This window comes from Palaemon carinicauda, chromosome 6 (genome assembly GCF_036898095.1).
Source record: "Palaemon carinicauda isolate YSFRI2023 chromosome 6, ASM3689809v2, whole genome shotgun sequence".
NCBI lineage: Eukaryota > Metazoa > Arthropoda > Malacostraca > Decapoda > Palaemonidae > Palaemon > Palaemon carinicauda.
In genome coordinates, this window is record NC_090730.1 from 116591390 (window position 1) to 116601389 (window position 10000).

Below are 10000 nucleotides of genomic sequence, written 5' to 3' on the forward strand. Positions count from 1 at the left end.
CTTAGTCTCAGGCCATCTGAGATTGAGGAGTCTGATGTACATGCTCTGGAGAAATATGTGGTTCTTATGTATGACCGGTCGAGTACAACATCTTCTGTAGACGAGGCAAGGCTTGATCTCTTTGTGCGAAAGCAGAGGTCATATGACATGATTCCACCAACAAAAAGTGTACTGAAGGAACATGCCAAACTAGCAGCCTACCAAGCAGGTCATATTTGGGGGCAGTGTGTTAATCGTCAGCCAGAACCTCAGTGTCCTTCCAAGTGGGATGGTCAAAAAACGGTGATGACTGGGAAGTTTTATGGACAATGCTGGAACCCATTTCCAAGAGCTGCCGTGAACTGACAAAGTGTGGATGCAAGACAGAGTGTGGTGGAAGATGCAAGTGTGTAAAGAATGGACTATTCTATACTCTACTCTGTAGTTGCCCTTGCCAGAATTCCTAGGAAAAAAAACTGATGAACAATGAATGGACTTTTGGCCAGAGTAGGTTGAGTATTGTTTGAAATATGGACTCTTAGACATTAGCATATGTAGCAAATGACGTCATTTGGCGGCCATCTTGTAAAATGGCTGCCATATTGGACCCTCTGAATGATTAGTGGTGTTCCCACATCAAACCCAGACAAAGAGAACTCATCAAGTATCTGAGTAAGAACTTTAATGGCACGTAATACTGCAATATTCTGCCTTAAAAAGGACCATATGGCGGCCATCTTGGAAAATGGCCGCCATATTGGAATTTCAAGTGGCTAGCACTTTTTTTTCAAAATCTAATGCAAAATAAATAATTATGCCAAATTTCATGCTTGTATCATCAAATGAACGATTGTTTCACTTATCTGCCCCACTATAATGGCACACTGGATTTGGTCCTGTCAGGAGTCTGTCATTGCTGGAAGTAATGTTTGCCAAGTATACTTGCACCTGTAAATACTGTACCACAGCCATGGACGTCTTAAAGAAGCTCAACAAGAGCAAACGAATAGACAAACATAAATCGGCTACAATTCCGAGTTTTGGGAAGGCATAAAGCGTAGAGTTCTTACAATAATAAAGTTTGAATTTGTGGTACCCCTCATTCTTCCAAGGAATTAAATAAAGCACTATTCTAAACTAACTCTCCCTATGAATATGGATGAAATTTTCCTACCATTTTTTGTCAAGACTTCATGCAATCTTGGTTGCTTAATAGATGGAACTAACACAATTGTGACAAAGATCTCAGCAAACTATTGTATGACCCGACTACATTAAAAATTTCGAATCTATTATTCGTTTATGGTGAAGAACCAAACCATCCCACGTACATGAAGTAAATGATCGAAGAGTTTGCAACTTCCACCTAAGTGTCTCTGGAAGGTGTCTGAAAGATTAATGACATTGTGGTCTGTACCACGTATTGAAGCATATTGACAATGATGTTGATAAATTGTACCACAAGATTAGTGATATTCACATGCCATTTATATGTTTTAAGCAAATAGCTTTATATTTTGCATAATTACCTATAATTCTATAGTTAAACAATACAGTCTGTTATATAATCACCAGCAATTATTATTTTTTGTTCGGGTACTCAGAATTTGTTCATATGGGTATCTCGCAAAAAATTTAGAGGCCATTCGTCAACATCTAAGCCCAGTCATTCTACAGCGCATATTTATCAAGATAAACACAAAATAATAAAGCCAAGAGTTTACTAGGAGCTGTGAAACAGAATAAGGCTTTGTTTTAGTTGTTTTTCTATTGAATGTGATAAAAAAAAAAATTAGATTACAAAGTGAAATATTTGCAAATTGTGTCTACACTACAGGATAGAATTGATGGTAGATAATTTGATTGCCCGACTGAACGAGAGGGTGACAGGTTTGTGAGATGTGGGCAAAATTCCAGTATTTTAGGACGAATAAAAGGCATGAGATGCGAAGATATGCTAAAATGGGAAATGGGAAGTATTAGACTTTTAGTGCGAGAGAGGGATCAATTCACAGAAGACGTCACAGCCTATGTAACCGAGTTTGAAATATTGATGATAGACTTTCATAGAAATGCAGAATATAGGATTTTTTTTCTATTTGTTAGGTCTCCTGATTCAGATATACGTAATGTAATTGATGTAGCTTTAACAGTTAGCAATTTTTTCCCCCCAGAAGTTACAACATTTAAGAGTAAGCAGCTACTTTCATTAAAAGAAGAAAAATTGAAGTGATTCATGAATACCATAAGGTAGTTAAAGTTTATAAGTTTAAAGCTTTATACAGCTGATATTTTAGGATATAAAAGTGCACTGAACTTTCACAATTGAAAAAAATTTAATTAATTTTAGTCCAGTAGAGAATAAAGCTTTCAAGATAATTCTTGTAAACTACTATAGTCACGTACATTTCGTTTCTAGCATAAAGTAGAAAAAGCATATAAGATATATAAATTGTGAAGGCCTTAATAATGAAGAAAAAAAGGTGACTGAGATGCAATTCCTTTTCCAAACAGGTCACACAGTGCGGCGGAGTGACCTTTCGTCCTAGTCCAATCCTGGCAATAGATCTCATCTGTTTCGCACTTTCCCTTTGCAATCGTCCCCGCCTCTTTTATTAATGTTACTTGTCAGTTCCTGTGGGACGCCACATCATTCATGGGAGGGAGAGAAGAACAAGAAAACTACTTCAGTATTTTTTGTGTTTAGGATAAGATAAGCGCAGGTGTTCCGACACATCCAGAGCTGAGACCAAAAAAAAAAAAAAAAAAAAAAAAAAAACACCAAACACGTTCAAATAAAAATAGTTCTCGCCGTCAATGAAGTATATTGATAGTGAATTTGGAATCGGGTGAATACTGAGACAATGTTAGAGTGATGGAAAAAAAAGTCTTCATTTGCATTTGATGTTTATTATTAGAACAGAATCAGGTTATCCGCTTCTCGACAGTCGAGTTTTTTTTTTTTTTTTTACCCCATCTCGCAAGTTTTGCGAAAAAAGAAATTGCATTATGTAATAAGGGGATGAAGAGGATTTTATTAAAAGACGAAATGAATACAATTGATCTAAAATAAAGAGACATTCTTATAGTCAAGTAATAATACGAAAATATTGCTTGTGAGAAAAGAAAACTTATTACTGTTGGGAAAATACAGTAACAAGTATAAGAAAAAATATTTCACGACAAATAATTGAAAGACAGTGAATGCAAGTGACAGTGGAAAAACCTGTCACTATGAATAATCTAATGTGAAGAAAAGGTGAAAGAAAAGAAGTCAAATTAAATTTAAGACTTGCTGAACCGTAATCCACAGGCAAGTTCAAAAGATAACTGCTACTGGAAGTTGAAACATGCCACAAGAAAATCATTGCTTTGGAAGAAATCGAAGGTAAAGCAAAGTCAATTTTAAAACATCTATGGGGAGAAATAACTAAGAAAAAAGAATAACAAACAGGTCACTAAACTTGAACTAACTTTTCTTTTGTGAAATAATTTAATAAAAGAAAGGCTTTTGACCGGGAGAAAAAATATTAATGGTACAGAGTCGAATCCTGGCCAAAAGTCGCCATATAATGAAAAGTTGATGAGAAAAAAAAAGGTTCTTAGAAAAGGCTGCAGCTGTAAATTTACCTACTAAAAGAATGAAGATTTTTCTTTTTTTAAATATATCAAATGTTAATCATTTAAGTTGTATCAGATTTGAGATATTAATACATAGTAGTTATGGGATTCCATAAATAGTCGAGTAAGCATACTGGGAAATTAATACTCCCCACAACGATTAGATATGAAAATGAAAACCAAACAAGCCGAGTAGTAACCGGACACAAAAAATAAAAAATAAAAATAAAAAAAAGTCGGAAAAAAAAATTACGGTACTGTTAATTGATTGGACTACAAGCCAAGAACGATACAAATAAACATTATAGTATACAGCTCCCAAAACACGTTCAGTGGCGTTGAACTCCACAATCCTCGTCGATGTGGCAACAGAAGAGGTCAAACGGGGATATACGACATTGTCTACAGAGTCACTTCACAAGAAGAGACAAGATCACCAAACGCTGCTCTCTGTTTAGTCAATTCTTTTTAAGTTAGAGACAAGGAAAAACATTTGGGAGTTTGTCCATTTTTCAAAGGAAGTGTATACGCACGCAAAATTACTGTAATTATACCTAAATACGTAACTAAATGTATATATTAATAGTAAAGTATGATTATGCTTAAAATACGCATTTGCATTTCATTATTTACTCATTTATAATTCTAGGTATATGCATATAAAATTATATAATAATTTTTTCAGCCTATTAATCTTAAAAATACGTACACAAACACAAACTATTCGCTTGCAATTATGGACGAATATCTCAAGAATTCTGACAAATGTATAAACTAAGCTTATTGCATTCCTACATTTCAGAGAGACCGTGAAAGAGTAAGGTCAAAACCATTACTTATCTCCAAAAAAGGAAGTTTGAAAGTGGACCGGTAAAAGACTTGGAAAAATAATTGTCGTCTCTCATGTAAAAAATTTAGGCACGGCTACATATTATTACTACTACCATTCTTACTGCAGTACTACTATTACTACCACTACTACTACTACTGCTGCTGCCAGTATTACTAAACACTTGGTACTACCAAGTACAGTTATGACGTCAATACATATAAATGTAAAAATGAAAGAAGAAGACAGGAGTAGATTAGAATCAAAGACGCAATGATCACACCCAACGTTGGCTCCTGCGTGACCTCGCCAAGATGTTAATAACGATAATGGCGGTGAAGACATTCTTCTTCCTTGTTTACTCGGGAGTTTGTGTGCGTGCCTCGCTCAATGGATTCATATTCGGGGTTTGAAATGCTGGAAAATTATTCACAGATTTTTAATGACATTGAAATTAATAATACTTTAACATATCTCATTTCAGAAATTTTATATATATACATAATGTATGTATATATATGTGTGTATATATATATATGTATATATATATATATATATAAGTATATATGTATATATATATACATATGTATGTTTGTGTATATATATATATATATATATATATATATATATATACATACATATATATATATATATATACTGTATATATGTATATAAAATGTGTGTGCGTTTGTGTATATATGTAATTTTTTTCTAAGTGACCTTATAAAGTCAATTCATCAAGTTATAGGTTTAATTGATAGAGGTTTAACTTTATTTGCTGTTATCATTACATTTTTATACTTTAAAAGCCTAATTACTTTATCTCGCCTTGTCATCAATTCTGAGCATGTAAACACCAGTGTGTGTGTCTTGTGTGTTGCAGAAGTGTGTCTATGACAAGAGCGTATGAACATTTCCATGTATTTAACCATTATGGAAGGAGTGATATAAGAAGTCAGGAGAAAACCCTTGGGTAGTGCCATCAATAGACCTCAAGCGGTGCATTGTATGCAAGAGCCTTTTACGGAACCTTCCTTCCCGCTACCTCCTAATTTTTACCTCATACTGTAACTGCGTGGATATCCCCCCAGCTGTTTTCAAACATAAAAAAACAATAGGTATAAATGGGGTTCGATGCTTACCGTAAGCATAATGCATTAGTCAGCTACTGCAGTTGCGGGATGGTTGGCAGGCCTGACTATGGCTCGTAACTCGTTAAGGCAAAATCACCCATTGATCTATATATCTGGTCATCACTGTTTCATTGTTTTTCGTTCCTTGTTATCATAATGAATCACGCATATTGTGCACAGATAGCTTTTTACTATTTGTATATGGGCACTGAGTGGCCTCTGAGGTCCCAGTGTCGCGCTCGATGGCCCAAATTATATTAATCTAAAATTATACGAGAGGATTTTCAATTAAATTTTAGTAATCTTCTATTAAAGGATGGAGGATGATGATGTGGTAGATGTTTTATTCTATGGGATAAGGAGTTATACATTTTTATATGGTTTGGAAATGGGAAAATTAAAAGAAGTATAAATTATAAAATTCTAAAAACCGAAATAGTAGTTTTACACCTAATATTGGCATTTATGTAGTCCAATCTAAAACATATATCCGATCTTGGAAATATTACGTCTGTTGATTAAGATTTGTAAGTTGCGATATGTTAATGTATATATATATATATATATATATATATATATATATATATATATATATATATATATATATGTATATATATATGTGTGTGTGTGTGTCTGTCTGTATTTCCAGCACTTGCTTTATTATATAAGGATGATAACCTGTATATATACATATATATAACTATATTTATATATTATACTGTATATACATACATACATATATATATATACATATATATATATATATATATATATATATATATATGTATATATATATGCGCATGTGTGTATGTTCTGTATATATACAGTTTGTATATAATATATCTAATATATGTCAGTGTGTTTGTAGTGTATGCTTTTTTCATAGCTGAAGTGGGAGATTACGTTGCAACCGTGACAATTATATTTCGCTAATGAATTAAGATTATTTCAGTTGTTTCGGTTTCCTGCTTTAGTCAATATCTTAATGTTCCATTCTTTTCTTTTGGCGTCATTTTTATATTGGTCTTTTGCACTGGAGGATTTTTCCCCAGCCCGTATACTGACTACCTCCGTGTAGTCGATTTTGTTATACAATCGTGAAGATAATCCCGTAGAGTGTATTGATAATCAGTGATATAATTTTATAATTTTGTTTATACGCATTTCGTGTCAAGTGATATTTTTTTATGTGTTAGATTGCATGATAGATTATATATAAATTTCTAAGACAATGAAAGGCAAATCACATCATCATAAAATCTACAAAGACATTTTCTTATAAAGTTAAGTTTGAAACTGTGGTTAATCCTGGTGGCACAGCAAATGAAGATAAACAGGTCCCATACAACGAGGACTCCATAAACATTGCCACAGTACCTCCAAAGCCTTACATATAAGGATGGCCCCTTCCCTTAAAATTTATCAGGATGCTGCGTTCACAGCCGACCCTTTAACCTTGTCGCTCCCAGTCATCTTTTTTTAGGGAGGACTAAAGAAAGCCTCAATCTCTCAGGAAAAAAAAGGAAATGGACGTCAGAAAAGGAGGGTAACGAACACATGGCGCAGACCTCCCATTTAGTCTAGTGTCAAAGGTTCTAACGAGGTTATGTATTTAGCAGGTACCTCACATAAATCGACGGTCACTTGGTCGCTACTGGTGGAGCCAGTGAGTAAATAAGGGAGTGGCACCTTCCTTTTAATTTATTATGTTCATAACACTTGAACTATGGTTTCGTTAGTGTCTTTAGGTGTCGAGGCTGATGAAATGTTGCCGAATGCCAGTTCTAATTAGCTTATATGTGTTTGTTCGTACACATGCTCATTATTATTATTATTATTATTATTATTATTATTATTATTATTATTGAAAAGAACGGTAATGGAAGATTATTATTATTATTATTATTATTATTATTATTATTATTATTATTGAAAAGAACGGTAATGGAAGATTATTATTATTATCTTTATTTATTTATTTATTTATTATTATTATTATTATTATTATTATTATCATTATTATTGCTATTTTTGTTGTCGCCGTAGCTCTGGCAGATTTGGTAGATAATAAAAAAAACTTGTATCAAAAGGCATCTATATTGACTGAAATATATAGACGGCCGTAAAGAAGTGTTTATTCAAATACCAAAGTAGTGAATAATTTAACCAATCTGCAAAAACCTGCCGTTACGTGTTCCAAAAATATGACACATTCTAAACACGTTTGCACCTCGTCACTGTCTCCTCCTCATCAATCATCGAGTCCTACACACTTATAGGAAATTCATGAGCATCGGTAAATCAATTATTCACAAAACGAGAGACATATCACTGAAAATATGATCTGAAGAATATATTTACTGACTGGTATTGTTGCGGATTTTGAACCATAAGATTATAATCTTTTCCAACTTGCAATGATTTAATATATAGACTTAGGCAAATAGGAGAATTGTGATGAGTATAAACGTACCTAAATTATCCATTTTTACATGAAATGTCATGAATTGTATGAGAGTAAAGAAAGAATTCTTTCACAAGAATCCTGAAATTTTCCTAAGCTTGGCAACAGAAAGCCAGAATAAAATCAAAGATAGAAAAATTTTCACTCACAGTTATCCGGAAAATCGTGCAGAAGACAACCAAGTTTCGCGTTTTGAAAGATGTTCCTTTTTTCCCAAATAATGTAGAAAGCAATTTCAGAAACTCGCGTTTGTTTTCCAAGAAAATATATAGATCACAACGTATCAAAGTTCATTAATTGTTTCAGAGAAGTATACAATGAAAGAACGTTTCTTCGTTTAGCGAACGTAACAGCTTTCTTTTGAAGGGGCGTTCACTGCGTCTCGTGTTTCTCCTGCAATATAACGCTCCACCACTTGCTCACAGCGAGCGGCCGATCTGACGACTGGTGCAGGTAACAGTCATGAGCCGAGTTATAAGGTCGTGTGAGAAGAGAAGGGGACCAGTAATAGGCGTAGGAGGAGAGGGAGAGGAAGATCAGGACGAGGAATGACTGGGGAGGAGCCAAGAGAGGAGCCAATAGCACTAATTGGAGGAGATGAAGTTACGCATTCGGGGATGCGAAGGACGGAAGAAAAGAAGGATGCTGACCTGCCTTTCACTGAAGGATACACTTATGATTTAACAAAACTGCGTAAAACGAATCATATTCTTATCTCTTGAAAAAAAGAAAAGAAAAAATAAAAATAAAATTTTTCTCTTTTGGAAAAATGAAAGCCATTTAGAAAAATATGGGAAATCATGTATTATTACATTAATGAAATAATTAAAAAAAAAAAAACTTGAAACCATTAATATAAATTCTGCAAATGCTAATGACCATTTGGTAACCTGCCTCTTAAAGTGGCCATCAAATTTTATGAAGTACTTTTAAAATTGATAAAAGAAAATCCCACACAATTCTCATGAAGGGTATATTTACCATAATCGATTTCTGGGAACAGACCTCGTAAAATACCCTTTCATCATATTTTGCTAAACCCCATAATTCATTTACATAGTTATTCATTATATTTTTTTGCCTTTAAAAAAGCTAATGCTTTTCTGCTTAGATTTTTTTCCATTAATATATTATCAACGATAAGAAATCGGGGATAGATTTGTGTTGATAAAAAAGCGTTTTATACCAAAAGAAACTTGAAAGCCAAATACCAAAGGTAAAACTAAAAAATGGTGAACAATACATAAAGAAAGAACAAAAATTCCAGTAAGAGAGACAATAAGCGACGATCTTACGCGCAGGTAATGTGTCACTGCAATTACCTTGATGAGCTGGGCACGACAGGTACTGGCGTAACGGAACCACCCAGCATAAATTGTATGCGAATCCAGGTGACCCTGCGACAGTCAACAAACAACATTAGTGACTTTACGATGTAGCCGTTGCAGTAACCCGGAATTGAAAAAGAAATAGAAAAATAGAATAGTCTCATAAAAAGGATATGATTTTAGCTGCATGGAAGCATTCAAAATGTTATAGAGGCTCTGCAGTACGAGAAAGTTATTGTGTAGCCAGTGCTATTAGGTTTCTGGAAGCTCCATCACTGATAAATGATTAATCTGATGATAAGAAAACTGAAAAGAAGAATTGGCTGATCAAAAAATTTAGGAATAGTGAAATTTATAAGAGAAATTTCCTGTGATTTTATACGTTGAATCCGTACCATCAAAGTATATTGTTCTCCCTAGAGTAAGAGCAGGTAATGAAGATGCCAGTTGAGACAAGACTATATTCTACGGCAGTTTGTGTATGCTGGTAAAACTACGGTTTTTATATTCAGCGAGAGAAGTATGACAGTTACTTAACACGAGTCCAAGAATGAAGCTTCAGCTAGTGGTAGTGGAGAAAAACTATCAAAACTATTGAAAAGATAAAAAAGTGTTTGCAACAGGTAAAAAGGTGAATGCAAATGTC

The 10000-nt window shown here is 33.8% G+C and overlaps 1 protein-coding gene and 1 pseudogene across 1 annotated transcript in view; one reads left to right on the forward strand and one right to left on the reverse strand.

Moving 5' to 3' along the window:
• LOC137642173 (hatching enzyme 1.2-like) overlaps positions 1-8462 on the reverse strand; it is a 55752-nt gene extending 47290 nt beyond the window's left edge. Inside the window, exon 1 of the mRNA XM_068374718.1 lies at positions 8176-8462. The gene's annotated coding sequence lies outside the window, so the exon portion shown is untranslated. The remainder of the gene's footprint in view (positions 1-8175) is intronic.
• Positions 1-10000, forward strand: part of LOC137642174 (hatching enzyme 1.2-like) — a 458262-nt pseudogene that overhangs the window by 385165 nt on the left and 63097 nt on the right.